We start from the raw sequence: 23,342 nt of genomic DNA, 5'->3' as shown, positions 1-23,342 counted from the left end.
GAAATAGAAAAGCTGAAAGAAAAAGTCATGGCTATGCAATTGAAAGCTGTGCAGAAAGCAAATCAGACTCAGCAGATGATGGTGAACACTAGTGTGATGCAAGGAGTACAGCAGCAGGTCTTGAATTTTGTCCAGACTAGAGGTGGAGGACTTGGTGTACAGGTAGACAGAGTGGAGGTGTTCTTCATGCCCAAGTCTGTGAAGAAAATTAATCAGTGTCATGCTTGCAGAGATTTCGGTGATTGGTGACAGGAATGTCCATTTAATAATGTGAATGTTCAAGTGCAGAATGCTGCAGTTGCTCAGACTCAAGGTAAAAATCAGGTTCAAATTCAAAGAGTTCAAAGACCCCCAATTCAAAATGTGCATGTGTCCCTAGGACAACAGATGCAGGTACCACAAGCCCCGATGACACGGCAGCAGGTGATTGTTCCTCAGCAAAACATGAACCAAATGGCAAATGCAAACGTGAATCAGGTAGTATCACAATTTCCCTTAATTGATTTGAGTGATGAGGAATTCATGGAAACATTTCATATTGATAGTTCTGATTAAGACGACTGAGGAAGATGTGCCCTGTAAAATTGTAGAGCAGTACCCGAGTGTCACATTGTACCTAATGATGACACGTAATGATTTGTCAAAAGATTTGAAAGAAACTGTGACGCCTGAAGTGTGGGATTTTTCAAAAAAAGAAATAGTACTCATAAAAGAGGATCAAGATGGCCACTCTCTAGAGGGCTCTGCTGGCCGGACTTCCAATACACCATTAATCTGGCACATTCGGGGCTCTTATACATCAGCCCTCGACAGCAAACGGACATTCCACACTATCGACCCTGTCTGAGCCCCTGGAATCCCCCAACTTGTCTCCCATGAGGGCGTGCAGCGGTGGTGAGCGGAGGCCAAAATAGTCCTTGGCGCAGTCAGGCATGCAAGGTGAAGCTGCAAGGGGCATGCTGCCCCAGTCCGACGGACACCTGATCCGACATGGCTGGCCTGGCAGCTGCACACTGTACACAGCTGATCCCTTGCTCTAGAGGGGCCTGAGCGGCGGCCACTGGAAGACACTCAGTACCTGTCTGGGCCTGGAGGCCTTGGGGTGAGCCCGCATCCAGTTTCCACTGCGACCTATATGCTCTCCCGCAGGCTTTGTGGGGTCCGCCAGCCTGCAGTCTGTTATCCTGACTCTGGACCTGGTGGGTGAGTGGCCCACTTCTACTATCCTGCTGGGAGCAGCCCTGGGTGATTTGTTGGCCGTGTTGCTGCCTTGCTTGGTGGAAAATTTGTGCAGACTGTCATGGCCCTGGGTGTGGCCCGGACTATGTGAGACACCCTGTATACCCTGATATTGAAGGATGAGTTGGTCCGTTGCTCATTTATTAACCTCCTCACCTCAGTGACTTACTTTCTTGCTGTTATGTTTGCCTGGTCCCCTGCTGGCGATTGCCTTGCACGTGGCCTTGTGCCCCCTAACAAGGCTACTGCGGCCTGTGAGTCCCCGCAGCTCTGGGACATAAACCTTCCGGCTCACCGTGAGGCTATTTGCTCCCTGATTGCCCAACCTCGTAGTTCCGCGACTTTTCATTAGCACTGCATCACCCACCGTACCCACCAGGTGTGGAAGATATCCAGTTTATTAAGGCTGGCTCACAGACCTCGAAGGACTGCCTGCTACTCTCTGTACCCTGAATTGAGTAAATCATTGTTTTGACTGTACCTGTGCCAACCTATCCCATTGCCACTCCCTTTTTAATCTATCTGTAGTCCTGTGCGACATGGGGTCCTCTAGCTCTCCATGCTGTGGCAGATCTTTGGACGAGAAGCCCACAAACCTTCTTTGCTGGGTGCGAGGTGCCCTGCGCTTACCTGTGGCGTGCCAGAGTCACCTGGAGACTGTCTGTGGACATGGAAGCTGAGCATTCTCATGCTCCATGGCACACTACTCTTTCCATGGTGAGGCGGGGCTTCTCTAATCACTACACTGGGCTATGTCGCATTTCTCTGTGTGCCCACCTCCTGGGGTTAGGGCCAGTTTGCTCTGGACATCCATGCTATTCGTGTGGTGCATGACAAGCCCACTTCACAATTGAGTCCCCGTTGGCTGTTTACATCCTTCATCCACATCTAAACCATCACCATGGGAAAACACAATGCCAAACAATCCAAGCTCTCCTTCGAAAACAGATGCCTTACCTATAAGGCAGAGATGAACCAGAACTCGGAGACTACTACTGATTGCCCCGTGGATGATGGCCCCCAGGACCACAATCTCAGAGAGCTAGTCAGGGATGTCAAGTCGAGCCTGAAATCAATCAACACTAAACTGGATTTACTCATCAACCGTTTGGAACATGTCAAGCAACATCTTGATAAACATGAGACTAGGCTTGACCAATTGGAAAACTGTCTCTCTGATGCGGATGACCTTCAGGCAGACTCTAAGGAGCACCTGCTACGCATGAACCAGGTTATTGACCTCATCTAAACCAAAAATGAGGATTTAGATGCAAGATCTCGGTACAACAACCTCTGGATATCCTGGATTTCCCAATCTATCACAATCTATTGAATGGAGAACTTTGTTGAGATCCTGCTGAAGGACCTTTTCGGAGATGGCCTGTCCGCTGTCTCCATAGCAGAACGCAACCACCGCTCGCTTGGCTCCCGGCCCCCCCGGGCACGTCTCCTCCCACCATATTGGCCCATCTTTTGAATTATCGTGACTGAGATGCGGTCTTGCGCTTGGCAGGGAGCTCAGCGAGATCCAACTTTAGGGCAACACCATATCCTTCTACCCTGAGTTCACTCTGTCACTACAGGTGGCCCGCTGCGACTTCCTGCCTGCCAAGAAACTTATTCAAAAGGTGGACATATCCTATGCCCAAATGTACCCAGTCAAGCTGAGGGTCATCTTCGAAAGTAAGACTAATTTCTTCACAGATGCAAAATCTGCCATAAAGTTCACCAAGCATGCTGCCAAAAGATAGGCATTCTCCAAGAGGCTCGCCAAACGACACTGGAGACACATCTCAGCGACAATGACTGAACCATTGCTGTCTTAAGTCACTGTTGTCCTCCATGTCACCTGCACGTTTTGGAGTAGCTAGGTTCTTAACAGCTGTTATTCATCTGTTATATGCAGTGTGCTTCACATTCCCTCCAAATGCTGTAAAATAACTGCATACCCTGTGCTAACAATCATACAGTACTGATTTTGCCTTCGTCTCCTTGTCCTGCTAAGCCTTTAATCTGTCTTTGGGTAACCTTAGTTGGGAGGAGGGTGGGAGTGGACGACCCAACCTAGTTTCAGAGTTGGAGTGGGAGTGGGGTGGTTTGGGTCACGATGTACATAGCTCAATTGGAAACTTACACTGAAGATGAACTGTCGTTCATGTGTAAGACGTTAATCATCGTGCAGTACAGATTTATGAGAGATTAGCTGAATTAGCCGAGAAATATGTGGATTTAGAAAAATCAAAACCCTTGAAGAAAAGTTACAGATTAGAGTTCAATTCAGAAGACATAGTTAACATGAGATTGCCCAGAATGAAATTGCACATTAAGGAATTGATTAGATGCATACAGATATGGGAAACGTTAGATAAGTGGGAAGGCAGATGGGTAAAAAAAAAGAGAGCAGAAGAAAGCAAAGCCAAATGTTTCTCTTGCTGGAGCAAATCAAGCTGAGGGCAATGTAAAAATGATGCCAGTGAGAGAAATACCAGGTGGAAGTTATGTTCATGTACCTTGGAGTAGGAGTGATATACTGTCATTTACTGAATACCCAAGATTGAGAGAAAAGCCTGTGGAGTGATACAAGCATACAAAGAGATTCGTAAATGTTTCAAAATGCCTGTGGGAAGAATTGAATACATTGTTTCACATTGTGGTTCCAACTTATTTGTGTACTGCGTGTGAGGTGCATGTTGGTTGGCCTGAATGTGAACCTCAAAGAGATCCAGTAACAGGTGCACCATCTGAAGAGGTAATGAAAACGTATTACAAGGTGATTGAGTTCCTGAAAATGAAAGAGTCCCTGAAAGATATTGAGTGGCAGAAAAGTGACAGAACAGCCCAGGAGACAAAAGAATAATTTCATGCTTATTATGAGAGATTATTGCAAGCTTTCAAACAGCACAGTCGTACTAAGACTATAGAAGCTAAAGATATGGGTCATTTTGTGTTCAGATTTGTACAGGGATTGAGGCCAGACATAAGCGAGATGAATCAGCAGCACCTGATTTGTTGGCCGAATAAACCGATTGATGGGTAATGCAAAATACTGTAGTGATGAGATTGAGTTGAAATAGAAAAGCTGAAAGAAAAAGTCATGGCTATGCAATTGAAAGCTGTGCAGAAAGCCAATCAGACTCAGCAGATGATGGTGAACACTAGTGTGATGCAAGGAGTACAGCAGCAGGTCTTGAATTTTGTCCAGACTAGAGGTGGAGGACATGGTGTACAGGTAGACAGAGTGGAGGTGTTCTTCATGCCCAAGTCTGTGAAGAAAATTAATCAGTGTCATGCTTGCAGAGATTTCGGTGATTGGTGACAGGAATGTCCATTTAATAATGTGAATGTTCAAGTGCAGAATGCTGGAGTTGCTCAGACTCAAGGTAAGAATCAGGTTCAAATTCAAAGAATTCAAAGACCCCCAATTCAAAATGTGCATGTGTCCCTAGGACAACAGATGCAGGTACCACAAGCCCCGATGACACGGCAGCAGGTGATTGTTCCTCAGCAAAACATGAACCAAATGGCAAATGCAAACGTGAATCAGGTAGTATCACAATTTCCCTTAACTGATTTGAGTGATGAGGAATTCATGGAAACATTTCATAGTGATAGTTCTGATTAGGACGACTGAGGAAGATGTGCCCTGTAAAATTGTAGAGCAGTACCCGAGTGTCACATTGTACCTAATGATGACACGTAATGATTTGCCCAAAGATTTGAAAGAAACTGTGACGCCTGAAGTGTGGGATTTTTCAAAAAAAGAAATAGTACTCATAAAAGAGGAGCAAGATGGCCACTCTCTAGAGGGCTCTGCTGGCCGGACTTCCAATACACCATTAATCTGGCAAATTCGGGGCTATTATACATCAGCCCTCGACAGCAAATGGACATTCCACACTATCGACTCTGTCTGAGCCCCTGGAATCCCCCAACTCGTCTCCCATGGTGAGCGGAGGCCAAAATAGTCCTTGGCGCAGTCAGGCATGCAAGGTGAAGCTGCAAGGGGCATGCTGCCCCAGTCCGACGGACACCTGATCCGACATGGCTGGCCTGGCAGCTGCACACTGTACACAGCTGATCCCTTGCTCTAGAGGGGCCTGAGCGGCGGCCACTGGAAGACACTCAGTACCTGTCTGGGCCTGAAGGCCTTGGAGTGAGCCCGCATCCAGTTTCCACTGCGACCTATATGCTCTCTGTGAGAAAGTAGCCCCTTTCTAGCCTTGTTACCCCCACTTTTGGCCTGTTTGTGAGTGTATGCCAGGGTGTTTTTACTGTCTCACTGGGATCCTGCTAGCCAGGGCCCAGTGCTCATAGTGAAAACCCTATGTTTTCAGTATGTTTGTTATGTGTCACTGAGACCCTGCTAGTCAGGACCCCAGTGCTCATAAGTTTGTGGCCTATATGTATGTGTTCCCTGTGTGGTGCCTAACTGTCTCACTGAGGCTCTGCTAATCAGAACCTCAGTGGTTATGCTCTCTCATTTCTTTCCAAATTGTCACTAACAGGCTAGTGACCAATTTTACCAATTTACATTGGCTTACTGGAACACCCTTATAATTCCCTAGTATATGGTACTGAGGTACCCAGGGTATTGGGGTTCCAGGAGATCCCTATGGGCTGCAGCATTTCTTTTGCCACCCATAGGGAGCTCAGACAATTCTTACACAGGCCTGCCACTGCAGCCTGAGTGAAATAACGTCCACGTTATTTCACAGCCATTTTACACTGCACTTAAGTAACTTATAAGTCACCTATATGTCTAACCTTTACCTGGTAAAGGTTAGGTGCAAAGTTACTTAGTGTGAGGGCACCCTGGCACTAGTCAAGGTGCCCCCACATTGTTCAGAGCCAATTCCCTGAACTTTGTGAGTGCGGGGACACCATTACACGCGTGCACTACATATAGGTCACTACCTATATGTAGCTTCACAATGGTAACTCCGAATATGGCCATGTAACATGTCTAAGATCATGGAATTGCCCCCTCTATGCCATCCTGGCATTGTTGGCACAATTCGATGATCCCAGTGGTCTGTAGCACAGACCCTGGTACTGCCAAACTGCCTTTCCTGGGGTTTCACTGCAGCTGCTGCTGCTGCCAACCCCTCAGACCAGTTTCTGCCCTCCTGGGGTCAAGCCAGGCTTGTCCCAGGATGGCAGAACAAAGGACTTCTTCTGAGAGAGGGTGTTACACCCTCTCCCTTTGGAAAATGGTGTGAAGGCAGGGGAGGAGTAGCCTCCCCCAGCCTCTGGAAATGCTTTCATGGGCACTTTTGGTGCCCATTTCTGCATAAGCCAGTCTACACCGGTTCAGGGACCCCTTAGCCCTGCTCTGGCGCGAAACTGGACAAAGGAAAGGGGAGTGACCACTCCCCTGACCTGCACCTCCCTTGGGAGGTGTCCAGAGCTCCTCCAGTGTGCTCCAGACCTCTGCCATCTTGGAAACAGAGGTGCTGCTGGCACACTGGACTGCTCTGAGTGGCCAGTGCCACCAGGTGACGTCAGAGACTCCTTGTGATAGGCTCCTTCAGGTGTTGCTAGCCTATCCTCTCTCCTAAGTAGCCAAACCCTCTTTTCTGGCTATTTAGGGTCTCTGTCTCTGGGGAAACTTTAGATAACGAATGCAAGAGCTCATCCGAGTTCCTCTGCATCTCTCTCTTCACCTTCTGCCAAGGAATCGACTGCTGACCGCGCTGGAAGCCTGCAAACCTGCAACATAGTAGCAAAGACGACTACTGCAACTCTGTAACGCTGATCCTGCCGCCTTCTCGACTGTTTTCCTGGTGGTGCATGCTGTGGGGGTAGTCTGCCTCCTCTCTGCACTAGAAGCTCCGAAGAAATCTCCCGTGGGTCGACGGAATCTTCCCCCTGCAACCGCAGGCACCAAAAAGCTGCATTACCGGTCCCTTGGGTCTCCTCTCAGCACGACGAGCGAGGTCCCTCGAATCCAGCAACTCTGTCCAAGTGACTCCCACAGTCCAGTGACTCTTCAGTCCAAGTTTGGTGGAGGTAAGTCCTTGCCTCACCTCGCTGGGCTGCATTGCTGGGAACCGCGACTTTTGCAGCTACTCCGGCCCCTGTGCACTTCTGGCGGAAATCCTTCGTGCACAGCCAAGCCTGGGTCCACGGCACTCTAACCTGCATTGCACGACTTTCTAAGTTGGTCTCCGGCGACGTGGGACTCCTTTGTGTAACTTCGGGTGAGCACCGTTTCACGCATCCTCGTAGTGCCTGTTTCTGGCACTTCTCCGGGTGCTACCTGCTGCTGAGAGGGCTCCTTGTCTTGCTCGACGTCCCCTCTCTCTCCTGGTCCAATTTGTGACCTCCTGGTCCCTCCAGGGCCACAGCAGCGTCCAAAAACGCTAACCGCACGATTTGCAGCTAGCAAGGCTTGTTGGCGTTCTTTCGGTGGGAAAACACTTCTGCACGACTCTCCACGGCGAGAGGGATCCGTCCACCGAAGGGGAAGTCTCTAGCCCTTTTCGTTACTGCAGAAACCTCGGCTTCTTCTGTCCAGTAGAAGCTTCTTTGCACCCACAGCTGGCATTTCCTGGGCATATGCCCATCTCCGACTTGCTTGTGACTTTTGGACTTGGTCCCCTTGTTCCACAGGTACCCTAGATTGGAAATCCACAGTTGTTGCATTGTTGGTTTGTGTCTTTCCTGCATTATTCCTCTATCACGACTTCTTTGTCTTTTGGGGAACTTTAGTGCACTTTGCACTCACTTTTCAGGGTCTTGGGGAGGGCTAATTTTCTAACTCTCACTATTTTCTAATAGTCCCAGCGACCCTCTACAAGGTCACATAGGTTTGGGGTCCATTCGTGGTTCGCATTCCACTTTTGGAGTATATGGTTTGTGTTGCCCCTATCCCTATGTGTCCCCATTGCATCCTATTGTAACTATACATTGTTTGCACTGTTTTCTAAGACTATACTGCATATTTTTGCTATTGTGTATATATATCTTGTGTATATTTCCTATCCTCTCACTGAGGGTACACTCTAAGATACTTTGGCATATTGTCATAAAAATAAAGTACCTTTATTTTTAGTATAACTGTGTATTGTGTTTTCTTATGATATTGTGCAAGTGACACTTGTGGTACTGTAGTAGCTTCACACGTCTCCTAGTTCAGCCTGAGCTGCTCTGCTAAGCTACCATTATCTATCAGCCTAAGCTGCTAGACACCCTATACACTAATAAGGGATAACTGGGCCTGGTGCAAGGTGCAAGTACCCCTTGGTACTCACTACAAGCCAGTCCAGCCTCCTACATTGGTGGCAGCGGTGGGATTCGAACCCACGCCTCCGGAGAGACTGGAGCCTCAATCATCAGTTGGCAAAACTGTACTCCCTGAGGTAGAAGTACCTCTCTGTGGGATAACTAACATTGGTGAGAAAAAGAGCACCATTTTAGTTAACATGGAGCATCCCTCCAACCCTCCCAGAGAAACTTTAGTGCAGAAACCCTGCACTGCCTCACAACACTTAGGACAGCATCCCTGCCCTAGTGTGGAGCTCATAGGACAGCATCCCTGCCCTGCTCCAACTCAAGAGAAACAGCATCCCTGTTCTCTCTTCCAGCCATATGGACAAAGTTTTTGCCCAGCTATGGCTTTTCTGAGACAGCATCCCTGTCTGGCATTTCCATCATTACAAATAGGTTCAGTGGACAATTCCCACTGCTCTAAACTAAAACTTACTGATAGAAACTCTGAAAATACATCTTCACATTGTTGCTTAGCTAAAAAACTTCAAACAGGGTGGTTTACATCCCCACAGGGAAGTAACCATAGAGTGGATGATAAAGGGAGTAACCAGTCTATTGCAGAGCTACTCTCTACTTATCACCACTTAGACAATAAAGTCTCAACTGGCCAAGGTTAGCCTTATTGTCCTTCGTTTGGGGGGGGGGTTGTGTGAGAAAGTAGCCTCTTTCTAGCCTTGTTACCCCCACTTTTGGCCTGTTTGTGAGTGTATGCCAGGGTGTTTTTACTGTCTCACTGGGATCCTGCTAGCCAGGGCCCAGTGCTCATAGTGAAAACCCTATGTTTTCAGTATGTTTGTTATGTGTCACTGGGACCCTGCTAGTCATGACCCCAGTGCTCATAAGTTTGTGGCCTATATGTATGTGTTCCCTGTGTGGTGCCTAACTGTCTCACTGAGGCTCTGCTAATCAGAACCTCAGTGGTTATGCTCTCTCATTTCTTTCCAAATTGTCACTAACAGGCTAGTGACCAATTTTACCAATTTACATTGGCTTACTGGAACACCCTTATAATTCCCTAGTATATGGTACTGAGGTACCCAGGGTATTGGGGTTCCAGGAGATCCCTATGGGCTGCAGCATTTCTTTTGCCACCCATAGGGAGCTCTGACAATTCTTACACAGGCCTGCCACTGCAGCCTGAGTGAAATAACGTCCACGTTATTTCACAGCCATTTTACACTGCACTTAAGTAACTTATAAGTCACCTATATGTCTAACCTTTACCTGGTAAAGGTTAGGTGCAAAGTTACTTAGTGTGAGGGCACCCTGGCACTAGTCAAGGTGCCCCCACATTGTTCAGAGCCAATTCCCTGAACTTTGTGAGTGCGGGGACACCATTACACGCGTGCACTACATATAGGTCACTACCTATATGTAGCTTCACAATGGTAACTCCAAATATGGCCATGTAACATGTCTAAGATCATGGAATTGCCCCCTCTATGCCATCCTGGCATTGTTGGCACAATTCGATGATCCCAGTGGTCTGTAGCACAGACCCTGGTACTGCCAAACTGCCTTTCCTGGGGTTTCACTGCAGCTGCTGCTGCTGCCAACCCCTCAGACAGGTTTCTGCCCTCCTGGGGTCAAGCCAGGCTTGTCCCAGGATGGCAGAACAAAGGACTTCCTCTCAAAGAGGGTGTTACACCCTCTCCCTTTGGAAAATGGTGTGAAGGCAGGGGAGGAGTAGCCTCCCCCAGCCTCTGGAAATGCTTTCATGGGCACTTTTGGTGCCCATTTCTGCATAAGCCAGTCTACACCGGTTCAGGGACCCCTTAGCTCTGCTCTGGCGCGAAACTGGACAAAGGAAAGGGGAGTGACCACTCCCCTGACCTGCACCTCCCTTGGGAGGTGTCCAGAGCTCCTCCAGTGTGCTCCAGACCTCTGCCATCTTGGAAACAGAGGTGCTGCTGGCACACTGGACTGCTCTGAGTGGCCAGTGCCACCAGGTGACGTCAGAGACTCCTTGTGATAGGCTCCTTCAGGTGTTGCTAGCCTATCCTCTCTCCTAAGTAGCCAAACCCTCTTTTCTGGCTATTTAGGGTCTCTGTCTCTGGGGAAACTTTAGATAACGAATGCAAGAGCTCATCCGAGTTCCTCTGCATCTCTCTCTTCACCTTTTGCCAAGGAATCGACTGCTGACCGCGCTGGAAGCCTGCAAACCTGCAACATAGTAGCAAAGACGACTACTGCAACTCTGTAACGCTGATCCTGCCGCCTTCTCGACTGTTTTCCTGGTGGTGCATGCTGTGGGGGTAGTCTGCCTCCTCTCTGCACTAGAAGCTCCGAAGAAATCTCCAGTGGGTCGACTGAATCTTCCCCCTGCAACCGCAGGCACCAAAAAGCTGCATTACCGGTCCCTTGGGTCTCCTCTCAGGACGACGAGCGAGGTCCTTCGAATCCAGCAACTCTGTCCAAGTGACTCCCACAGTCCAGTGACTCTTCAGTCCAAGTTTGGTGGAGGTAAGTCCTTGCCTCACCTCGCTGGGCTGCATTGCTGGGAACCGCGACTTTTCCAGCTACTCCGGCCCCTGTGCACTTCCTGCGGAAATCCTTTGTGCACAGCCAAGCCTGGGTCCACGGCACTCTAACCTGCATTGCACGACTTTCTAAGTTGGTCTCCGGCGACGTGGGACTCCTTTGTGTAACTTCGGGTGAGCACCGTTTCATGCATCCTCGTAGTGCCTGTTTCTGGCACTTCTCCGGGTGCTACCTGCTGCTGAGAGGGCTCCTTGTCGCTCGACGTCCCCTCTCTCTCCTGGTCCAATTTGCGACCTCCTGGTCCCTCCAGGGCCACAGCAGCGTCCAAAAACGCTAACCGCACGATTTGCAGCTAGCAAGGCTTGTTGGCGTTCTTTCGGCGGGAAAACACTTCTGCACGACTCTCCACGGCGAGAGGGATCTGTCCACCAAAGGGGAAGTCTCTAGCCCTTTTCGTTACTGCAGAAACCTCGGCTTCTTCTGTCCAGTAGAAGCTTCTTTGCACCCACAGCTGGCATTTCCTGGGCATATGCCCATCTCCGACTTGCTTGTGACTTTTGGACTTGGTCCCCTTGTTCCACAGGTACCCTAGATTGGAAATCCACAGTTGTTGCATTGTTGGTTTGTGTCTTTCCTGCATTATTCCTCTATCACGACTTCTTTGTCTTTTGGGGAACTTTAGTGCACTTTGCACTCACTTTTCAGGGTCTTGGGGAGGGCTAATTTTCTAACTCTCACTATTTTCTAATAGTCCCAGCGACCCTCTACAAGGTCACATAGGTTTGGGGTCCATTCGTGGTTCGCATTCCACTTTTGGAGTATATGGTTTGTGTTGCCCCTATCCCTATGTGTCCCCATTGCATCCTATTGTAACTATACATTGTTTGCACTGTTTTCTAAGACTATACTGCATATTTTTGCTATTGTGTATATATATCTTGTGTATATTTCCTATCCTCTCACTGAGGGTACACTCTAAGATACTTTGGCATATTGTCATAAAAATAAAGTACCTTTATTTTTAGTATAACTGTGTATTGTGTTTTCTTATGATATTGTGCAAGTGACACTTGTGGTACTGTAGTAGCTTCACACGTCTCCTAGTTCAGCCTGAGCTGCTCTGCTAAGCTACCATTATCTATCAGCCTAAGCTGCTAGACACCCTATACACTAATAAGGGATAACTGGGCCTGGTGCAAGGTGCAAGTACCCCTTGGTACTCACTACAAGCCAGTCCAGCCTCCTACATTGGTGGCAGCGGTGGGATTCGAACCCACGCCTCCGGAGAGACTGGAGCCTCAAACATCAGTTGGCAAAACTGTACTCCCTGAGGTAGAAGTACCTCTCTGTGGGATAACTAACATTGGTGAGAAAAAGAGCACCATTTTAGTTAACATGGAGCATCCCTCCAACCCTCCCAGAGAAACTTTAGTGCAGAAAACCTGCACTGCCTCACAACACTTAGGACAGCATCCCTGCCCTAGTGTGGAGCTCATAGGACAGCATCCCTGCCCTGCTCCAACTCAAGAGAAACAGCATCCCTGTTCTCTCTTCCAGCCATATGGACAAAGTTTTTGCCCAGCTATGGCTTTTCTGAGACAGCATCCCTGTCTGGCATTTCCATCATTACAAATAGGTTCAGTGGACAATTCCCACTGCTCTACACTAAAACTTACTGATAGAAACTCTGAAAATACATCTTCACATTGTTGCTTAGCTAAAAAACTTCAAACAGGGTGGTTTACATCCCCACAGGGAAGTAACCATAGAGTGGATGATAAAGGGAGTAACCAGTCTATTGCAGAGCTACTCTCTACTTATCACCACTTAGACAATAAAGTCTCAACTGGCCAAGGTTAGCCTTATTGTCCTTCGTTTGGGGGGGGTTGTGTGAGAAAGTAGCCTCTTTCTAGCCTTGTTACCCCCACTTTTGGCCTGTTTGTGAGTGTATGCCAGGGAGTTTTTACTGTCTCACTGGGATCCTGCTAGCCAGGGCCCAGTGCTCATAGTGAAAACCCTATGTTTTCAGTATGTTTGCTATGTGTCACTGGGACCCTGCTAGTCAGGACCCCAGTGCTCATAAGTTTGTGGCCTATATGTATGTGTTCCCTGTGTGGTGCCTAACTGTCTCACTGAGGCTCTGCTAATCAGAACCTCAGTGGTTTTGCTCTCTCATTTCTTTCCAAATTGTCACTAACAGGCTAGTGACCAATTTTACCAATTTACATTGGCTTACTGGAACACCCTTCTAATTCCCTAGTATATGGTACTGAGGTACCCAGGGTATTGGGGTTCCAGGAGATCCCTATGGGCTGCAGCATTTCTTTTGCCACCCATAGGGAGCTCTGACAATTCTTACACAGGCCTGCCACTGCAGCCTGAGTGAAATAACGTCCACGTTATTTCACAGCCATTTTACACTGCACTTAAGTAACTTATAAGTCACCTATATGTCTAACCTTTACCTGGTAAAGGTTAGGTGCAAAGTTACTTAGTGTGAGGGCACCCTGGCACTAGTCAAGGTGCCCCCACATTGTTCAGAGCCAATTCCCTGAACTTTGTGAGTGCGGGGACACCATTACACGCGTGCACTACATATAGGTCACTACCTATATGTAGCTTCACAATGGTAACTCCGAATATGGCCATGTAACATGTCTAAGATCATGAAATTGCCCCCTCTATGCCATCCTGGCATAGTTGGCACAATCCCATGATCCCAGTGGTCTGTAGCACAGACCCTGGTACTGCCAAACTGCCCTTCCTGGGGTTTCACTGCAGCTGCTGCTGCTGCCAACCCCTCAGACAGGCATCTGCCCTCCTGGGGTCCAGCCAGGCCTGGCCCAGGATGGCAGGACAAAGGACTTCCTCTGAGAGAGGGTGTTACACCCTCTCCCTTTGGAAAATGGTGCGAAGGAGAAGGTAAGTGGGTGTCCAAAAGGCAGGGGAGGGTGACGGTGTGTGCGAGTGAATGTGTGTGTGCGTGTATGTGCGCGTGTATGGGGGTGTCTGTGTGGATGAATGTGAGTGAGTGGGGGTGTCTCTGTGGATTAATGTGGGCAAGTGGGGATGTCTGTGTTGATGAATGAGTGAGTGGGGGTGTCTGACTGCATGTATGAGTATGCTGAATGGGTGTGTATGTGAATGCATGCATGCGTGAAGGGGTGGAGGGGGTGTTTGTGAGTGGGTGGACGGGTGGCGGGGATGAGTGCATGTGTGGGGCATGTGTGCATGTGTGTGCCGGTCGACATGAATGGAGATTCCTGTCGCCGGGTGCATGACCGCGAGGGTTTTCGGGGTGGGGCGACCGCCATGGAACGCCTGGCGGTTTGCAGCTTTGTAATCCGGACGGCAAACTGAGGCCTGCCGCCGAGTTTGAGGTACTCACACCTGGCCGCAGCGGTGCGACCACACCGGCGGGCCAGGCGGGGTTGTGGAGGCTTGGTGACTGTCAAGCCTCACAACTCTTAATGTGATGGTCCTTACCACTGGCTCCGCAGCGGTAGGACCGCCCTGGCGAAACTGGCAGTCTCATGGCCGCCAGCCTCGTATTGGGGGCCTTAATATCTCACAAGTGCCCGTTTAACCCTTTATGAGCAAGTGATCCTTGCCTCTTTGAATGTTAATATCAAGAGATGTACAGTGTTAACTCCTGAAAATCTGAGGCCTAATCCTATTGAAAATGCAAGTGACCGTGAAGGTGAGGTTGAGCATGAGCGTCTCGATGTGATTGAATTGTGCACCAAACCAAGACCTGATATTCAAGATGTTCTCTTAGACGATAATGACTATGTCATGTTTGATGATGGCTCCTGTTTGAGAGATAAAGATGGTGTCCTGAGAGCAGGTTATGCAGTTTGCACAGTCTCAGGTGTGATAGAAGCCTCCTGGCTTCAAGGAGTCTTTTCAGTTCAAGTAGCCAAATTGGTTGCCCTTACCAGAGCATGCTATGATTCTGAACAGCTTAAAGTGACAATTTTCATGATAGCCAATATGGGTTTGATGTTGTTCATGATTTCGGACAGTTATGATCACAGAGAGGTTTTATGATCACATGTGAACAAATGAACATAGGGAAACATACAGTTGTTACACTAAGTCACATAGGTAGGTCAGGAGGACCCTTTAACAGAATGCAGTTGGGTTTTATTGAGCTGCCAGTATGCAATGGAGTGAGATATATTCTAGTTATTGTCTGTATTATCCCACTAGGATAAATGATAGTCTCACAGTAGCGAAGCTTATACTTAGAAAGTTGATACCAATGTTTTGTTCCCGACTTCTCAAGAATCAGACTGAGGAACTCATTTTAACAGTGAGGTCCTTAACATGTAGTGTGCAGCATTACAAGTTGAGCAAAGATTGCATTACAGTTACCATCCAGAAGCTTCTGGTCGGGTAGAGCAAATAAATGGAGTCCAGACTGGCAAAAGTATGTGCATTCACAACACTGAAATGGGCAGATACATTTCCTCTTGTTTTGATGAGTATGCACAGCACATCTGACAGGAAAACAGGATTGTCACCTCATTAAACAATCATGGGTACTATGAGATTGCCAACAGTGCCTGCAAATACACTTGTGAACAATACAGATGACTTGGCGCTGGATGATTGCATTAGGTCAGAGAGGCTACTGCACAGCTGCAGCAGGAACTATGTCATGACCTATGTCCTGGCGATTGGGTCATGCTTAAAAAGCATGTAAGGAAGACATGCTTGGAACTGCATTAGAAAGGACCTTACCCAAGTGGTTCTAGTGATGACAACAGCTGTGAAGTGCACTGGTAACCCGAACTGGGTACAAGCTAGCCACACTCATAAAATTCCAGGTCCCCTGGATGAAGAAGCACCTGTTCCTGAAGGGTTGGCTACAGTGAGTGCGAGGGATCAGGTTAGCCAAGCTGATTGATTTTGATTTTGAATTCTTATTTTTTTTGCCTGGAATTAGAGAGCTCATGGAGTCGAATAACAATTGGAGTAGTACGTATAAATACATATGTATAGGTTTAGCAGTAGTGAGAGTTATCATGAATATATGATTGCTGATAGGTTTGACTTTGCCCATCGCAAATGATTCAGATCAGATTACACCGACACTTGTTTCGAATTTAGCAAATCCCCTTGCAGACCAAAATTCACTACACACAGATGAGAAGTGTTTACACACTGATAGCTCTTAAGGTGATTTATCAGCAAATGTGTATCATACGTTGTTATATGAGTATGTTGAGACAATGGAAGTTAGAGACTGTTACGTGTGTACACAGCTGCCTTCATCAGTTAGTGAAGGGATTACATATCACAGTTTACCCCAACCTATTGAATTTATAAAAACAATACTGAATTTTGTGTGATTAGTAAATGACTAATGAGTTTAAAAATATGTGCAAAGTGAGAAAAATGCAATTCTCTGTTGTACTTAATGAAATGCAGTCCAAGATTATCTTTTTCCAAATTATTTTTGTCCTTTTTGTGCTTTTTTCTATTTTGCCCGCATGTGTTTTTCCCCACACATGTATTTCCCTGTTTTAATTAGTTATAGGTTTGACCTGTGCACAGCTAAAGATTATTGACTCTGCTAATTTGAATTGATCAATGATTGTTAATTCTGAGCAACGCATTATTTTATTGATGTTATGCAGTATTCTTCTTAAATGCTTAGTTTTATTAATGTTAGTTCACCTGAATCTATTTTGACACCTTAGGCAACCCTTTGTGATTGTGTATCTTTATAACTTGGTTTTGTGCATTGTCTACATGACTGTGAGCTTGTGTTTGTAATCCATTTTAAAATCTATCCCTTGATTGGGTTATTCCTTCTATCGTGTTTAAATTGTTTGGAGTGATATTACAATCCTGTTGATGGATCTACCACACTACTTACTGGTTACAAACATTCATCCACCTCAATGAGCATTGATTCCTGCAGAGGATAAAAATGCTACAACGAAGGTTAAATAGAATATATTTTGACACAATTGGTTCCGTCACCATTTTGGCCAGAACCTTTGATAGATAACTCCAATCACTGTCAAAGGTATACTCTGTATTTAGCAAAAGAGGTACATACATGTACCATATGTGTTCTTTCTTGTTTAGCTGCTTCAATCAAATTTCCAACTAGCCTCATGTCACTAGTATGGTGGTCTTTGAGAAAGCAGGACTGGCAGTTGAAAATTATGGGGGGCCACGAGGTGTGAACACGCAAAACTAGGGTATATGGAAATAATTGTACATTGCAGTTCAACTAGGCTACTGGCCTTCAGGATGTATTGGCTTTGTCTGCTTTAAGAATAGCTGCAGTATTTGACTCTAACATGGAATCCATTACTGAACCTGAGATTAAAGATATTTGTAAACCTTGGTCACAGGCTCAATCAAAAGCCAATCTAAGCCTTATTAAATGAAACTGAGAAGCCATTAAGGGCTGGGACCTTCTCATTTGGCTAACTTTTTATAGCTATTCTGACTTCCTCTGTCGTGAGTTGTGTCTTAATTGAACCTGATACACTTAGGGCCTCATTTACAAGCCCTATGCCCCACCGCTGCATCATTTTCTTTTTTGGCATAGCGGTGGCACTAGCAGTGCACTACACCGCTCCAGATTTACAAACTGACACATTGGGCCCAATGCGTCAGTTTGTAAAGCCCTTCATCAGATTATACCTGCTCCAGGTATAATGTATGCAGGGTAGGCATTCTTAGGTAAAAGCCACGCAAAACCGACGCAGTGAAATTTACAACATTTCACTGCGTCATTCTGTGACTTCACTGCATCAGAATTTTACTGCTTGCTCATAGCAGGTGTGAAATTGACGAAGGGCTTTTTCCAACGGGAGACTCCTCGCATTGCTGGACTTGCGTCATGTAACAACGTTACTCCAGCAATGCATATGTTTAGCGCCAACAGATGCATCAGAATTTCTGACCCATCTGTGAAAACGTGCGCCTTGAAGCTCTGCATTGCAAAGACAGCGCATCCATGGCGTTGTTAGAAGATCTTAGGGAAGTGCAAGAACTCTGATGCATCAATGCTGATGCGTCAGATTCTTGTAAATGAGGACCTTACTTTGCTCACTGGGAGAGAAACTAATTCCAATATGGATCTTTGTTATCAGAGTTAGGCCCATATTTATGCTCTGTTTGCACTGAATTAGCATCATTTGTCTACGCTAATTCAGCACAAACTTAACTCCATATTTATACTACCTTGCATCAATGAGATGCAAGGTAGGCGTTCCCGTGCAGAAAACGACGATATGGCCTTAGCGTCATATTTATCCCCTGTGCTAAAATCTAGCACGGGGGGATGAGGGCCTTAAATAATGGTGCTAAGCTTGCTTAGCGCCATTATTTAACGCCTGGGTCAGGGCAGGCGTTTGGGGACCTGTGGGCCTTTTTCCATGGTCAGAGACCATGGAAAGAGCCCAAAGGTGCCCTTCCCAGGCCCGAGGACACCCTCACCCACCCCACCCACACCAAGAAGACACCTAAGGATGGGGGGGACTCCATCCCAGGTAAGTAGAGGTGAGTATTTTTTTCTATTTTTTTTAAGTGCCATAGGAGGGCCTAACTTGGGCCCCCCTAAATAGCACTGTGCTTACTAAGACAGGAGTCATGCCCATGAGGTTTTAACGTAAAAAAATGATGCTAGTCTGGGTAGAGGCATTTTTTTGCCTGTGCTTGTCCTAGCATCGTCTTCTGACGCCAAACCCCCTGTTCCCCCTATGCCTCCCCCACCCAGCTAGCGTCCTTTTTTATGGCGCTAGCCGGGCCTTACCGCCGGCTAGCGTCATACCATAAATATGCCGCCTGGCTGGCGTCTTGGTATGGCGTTAGCCGGCTGTAAACTTTTTGACACTCAACTGCGCAGTTGAGCGTCAAAAAGTATTAATATGGGTCTTAATGTCATAAGAACAATAAAATAACAAATAGAATGAAAAATAGCTAGCATTTCAGTTGCATCACTACACTGGGTGCCTTTATCATTTAGTCAAACAGTTGCCAAGGATGCAATGTCACTGGAAACCAAAGTACTCTCTCCTTCTGTTCACAATTGTTTGACTACAGGGACATATCATCTCCACACGCCTAGGAGACAAAAGCCATGGACCCTTAGCAGCCCTAAGCACACAGCTGAAACATTTTGACAAAAAAGGATGCTAGAATCATATGCATGGGCATCATTGACTCTCTCTTTAACTTCATGAGGGTCACCCAAAATAAGAGTATGCTGGGGTAGCACCTTCGTATTTGTTTTCTCTCATTCATCCCAAAATAGAAATATCAATGTGGTCCTTCTATTGAAGTCAAGCCCATCCCAGTTTCTAGGGTACAAGAATGAGTCATGATAATGAAGCACGCCACCAATAGAGTGGGTGAGGGTCAAAAGAGAAGTGTATGTTATGCTATTAAGACTCCATCTCAGGCTAACTGATCATAGGCTTCATTGGAAAGAGAATGATTTTAACCAAGCCCCTCCTAACATCAACAATATTCTAAGCAACTCTGAATTATGCTCTTTGGAACAGGTGCAAGAATGCTATTGTGAGCCAAATCTGGAACCCCAGGGACCCTGGTCCCCCTAGGATAACTGCTAGTCTTACCAAGGTCATCACTCCATTGTAATGGAGCTTTTCAATCTCTCTCTAACTTCAGCCAAGATTCCAGCAATCTGGTAGTTTGCTCAAGTTTCAACCATTCTTAAGCCCCCGGCCAACCCAGAGATTCTTTCTATTGCCCTATTTCTCTGTTACCATTGCTTGCCAAAATTCTAGAAAGTTATCTTAGCTCCCAGTTGACATTCCTTCTTGAAGAACACAAAATTTTAGATAACTCACAGTCAAGGTTTAGAGCATCTCACAGTACGGAGATAGCGCTAGTGGCTGTGGCTGATACTATTAGACTATCCTTAGATGCTGGGACCCAGATTATCTGGTTCTTCTGGATTTGTTGGAGGCTTTTCATATGGTCTCTCATTCCATTCTTATCCACAGATTGTATGAGGCTGGCATATGCAACAGCGCATTGCTTTAGCTCAGGGATTTTCTTGACAACCGAACTCAAAATATTTGCCTAGGCTACTTTAGCTCCAAAACCATAAGAATCAATAGAGGAGTTCCACAGGGTTCCTGCCTGAGCCCTACATTATTTAATATCTACATGGTGCCTCTAGCACAGACAGTAAGAGCATGTGGATTTGAGATAGTATCTTTTGCAGATGATATGCAATTACTCATCTCCTTCGGGCACAATCCAAGTAAAGTTGATTCTCATTTTATGCACTGTGTGCGTGAAATCACAACATGGATGAAGAATAACTGTTTCTAACTAAATGGAGATAAAACAGAGATTGTGCTTTTTGGCAAGGCACAGGAAATCTGGTCAGCCAACTGGTGGCTGTCTGAGCTTGGCCTTGTTCCCAAATAGGTGGTAAAAAAATCTGAGGGTTAAAATTGACCAAATCCTTTCTATGAAATCCCAAGTTGATTCTACTTGCTGTACTTGCTATGCAACTCTTAAGGAAGACATTTCCATGGCTCCCTCCCAGATATAGAAAGACTCTAGTTCAGGGCATTATCTCCAGCCACCTTGATTATGGAAATGCACTTTTAGGAGCAGCCAATGACACCTTGCTATCAAAACTCCAAGACCTGCAGAACACAGCGGACTGGCTAATCCATAACCTGTCTTGCCGCACATCCACTGCTCCCATCTTAAGGGACCTCCACTGGTTGCCCATAAAGAAACATAGGGGGTTATTACAACTTTGGAGGAGGTGTTAATCCGTCCCAAAAGTGACGGTAAAGTGACGGATATACCACCAGCCGTATTACGAGTTCCATAGGATATAATGGACTCGTAATACGGCTGGTGGTATATCCGTCACTTTACCGGCACTTTTGGGACGGATTAACACCTCCTCCAAAATTGTAATAACCCCTTTAATCTTCAAGATATGCTCTCCTACTCAGAAGGCCTTGCCCACTTACTTGCATGCCAAACTTCATTTCTACCATCCCTCCCGGTTGTTGAGATCTACTCACATGGTCTACCTAAAAATACCTAAAATCAGCAAAGCTAGATACGGAGGCAGATCGTTTTCTTATCTGACTTTGTCTTATTGGAACAAACTGCCCATTCCTTATCGCTTCTGTGAGGATCATGCTAAATTTAAAAAGTTACAAAAAACATGGTTGTTCAGTGCCTCTCTCTAAGTTTCTCAATAATACTAACTTTTGCCTGCTGCACTAAGCACCGAGATGCTCCTACGGGAGTGAGTCAAGCTCGATAATAAGTTGCCAGAATCTAATCTAATGGCTGTGAAAATACCTTTGTTGTATATAGATTAGGCTGGAAGCCAGTATCCTTCTTTGATCCTCTCATTCCCCCTTTTCTTAATAAGAACATGCAGAATCACATCTCTTAGTAACAGGCACTTAATCAGCTAATTTGTGGTACGAAATTTATGAGATAGGTACATCGGAAAGCCATTACAGTCAATTTGAGTGTGGCATATAAAAATCAGAGATGATATAGTCCATCTAGGAGCAACACAGTGAAAACTACATCATGAAATGTTGACTTGTCCCCTTTAGAAAGAAGAATGCAATATGGCTGTTTCGCACATTGGGTGAACGACAAGATAACTGAACATAACTATTTAATTGGATGTCATTTGATCGTGTTTCTATTGTAATTCAACTGTAACACCTTAAAATGTTTAATGGTATTCTCCTGTGTAGTTCGTATGACAACTAGGCCATTAAAGGGGGTGTGGCCAAGCAAGATGGCCGATTAGTGTGTCTTGATGGAACTACCGACCCGAGGAACATAATCCTCCTGCATCCTACCCCAACTAAAGGTTTTGTGCCTATGTGATGGAGGGGAATGAGCACCTAGCCACACAGGGAGGAGACCGCCCCTTTGGGAGGCCTCTCCACTGCAAAAACAAGAAGCACTGGGCTCCTGAGTTGGGCCACCCTCTGATGCGGCCTGGTGAGGAGCGGGGCTCCTGAGGAGCAGAGTGGCCTGGAGACCGTGGAACCCACCGTTGGCGGCACTACACAGAGGTGGACACAGCTCCTACATGGGGGGACAGCTCCCCAAAAGATCTATAAAGCGGCTGATGTGCGTTGTTGAGGGGACATAGAGGCGTGGAGTTGGCTGAGGCAGTCACGCAAGATGGCAGCTCTGTGTCCAGAATAGCACTGCTATTTGAACTTGCGGCTCACTGCAACTGTTACTGGAGCATCCACCTGTACAAAAGGAGATCTGATCCCGGCCGAAAATCACATATGTGAGACAAGTCTGGGTGGGAACCTAGCTCTGACCATCAGATCCACTGCAGGGTGCAAGGTGGCGCAGCGTAAGCAGGCCTGAGCTCATATAATACAAGCAGAGGAAGCTGCATTGCGGGAGAGGTCGGCCTGCATTGACACTGTGCCATTTGGATATTGCTGCTGGAGTAAGATACATGTCGCTACAGCAGAGACAGCCATACGTGCACGCGGAAGTGGCGGGGAGCGGTTGCAATGCCGGAATATGTGTCCCGCAACACCTCAGTGATAATTGAACAATACTGCTTTGGCTGCAGGTCCCTCCTGCCCCCATTACTAACTCAGCATCTGCCTCTGGTAGAGCTGGCTACTGGACTCAAGGGGTGGGAACCCTGTGCTTGCTGTAGAGACGGGCCACAACTTGTAGTTAAAATGGCGCCCATAGGGAAGAAACATCACTCTGAGCGCTAGCACCCTGAAATGTGAACTATGATTGTTGGGCACTCTCCCTAGCACCTGAATTGCCGCACAGTGGAGGACAGTTTTACCGGCACTAGCGCTGGTCCCAGCGTGGAACTTGAGATGGAAAGCAGCCCAGGGCCTGAGTGGGGCCTGCTCCTGTTGGGACATCACTGTGGGCACACTGCTATCCATAGTGCGCCGATGAGAGTCAGGTTAATGGGGGACTGAGAATGAGGTACAAAGTGGACTTTGTACCTCGAGTTCGGCTGCAATTGCTGCCTGCTAGCTTAGGTGCCTCCCGGAGCTGGTATCAGACCTAAGCCCTCGGGAGTGCACACAAATAGCCTATCACTGCAACTGACACAGATTTGGGGGACTTCTGGGGCCTGGACGCACATGTGTGAACAAGGGTAAACACACTGAAAGCTGGTGCAACAAATAGCTGAGACACAAACCCTACATGAAGGCGAGACCTGGGGCTAGAGTTGTGAGTCTGGTTACTTTGAAGGTAACACCCTTCAGAGCTTGTAAGTGAAGTTAGAGTGAAGTAATAAACCTCGATACGACCAGCTCCAATTCAAGAGGTTTACTGAGTAATAACAAATT

This window comes from Pleurodeles waltl, chromosome 1_2 (genome assembly GCF_031143425.1).
Source record: "Pleurodeles waltl isolate 20211129_DDA chromosome 1_2, aPleWal1.hap1.20221129, whole genome shotgun sequence".
Taxonomy (NCBI): domain Eukaryota; kingdom Metazoa; phylum Chordata; class Amphibia; order Caudata; family Salamandridae; genus Pleurodeles; species Pleurodeles waltl.
This window is presented reverse-complemented; position numbering follows the sequence as displayed.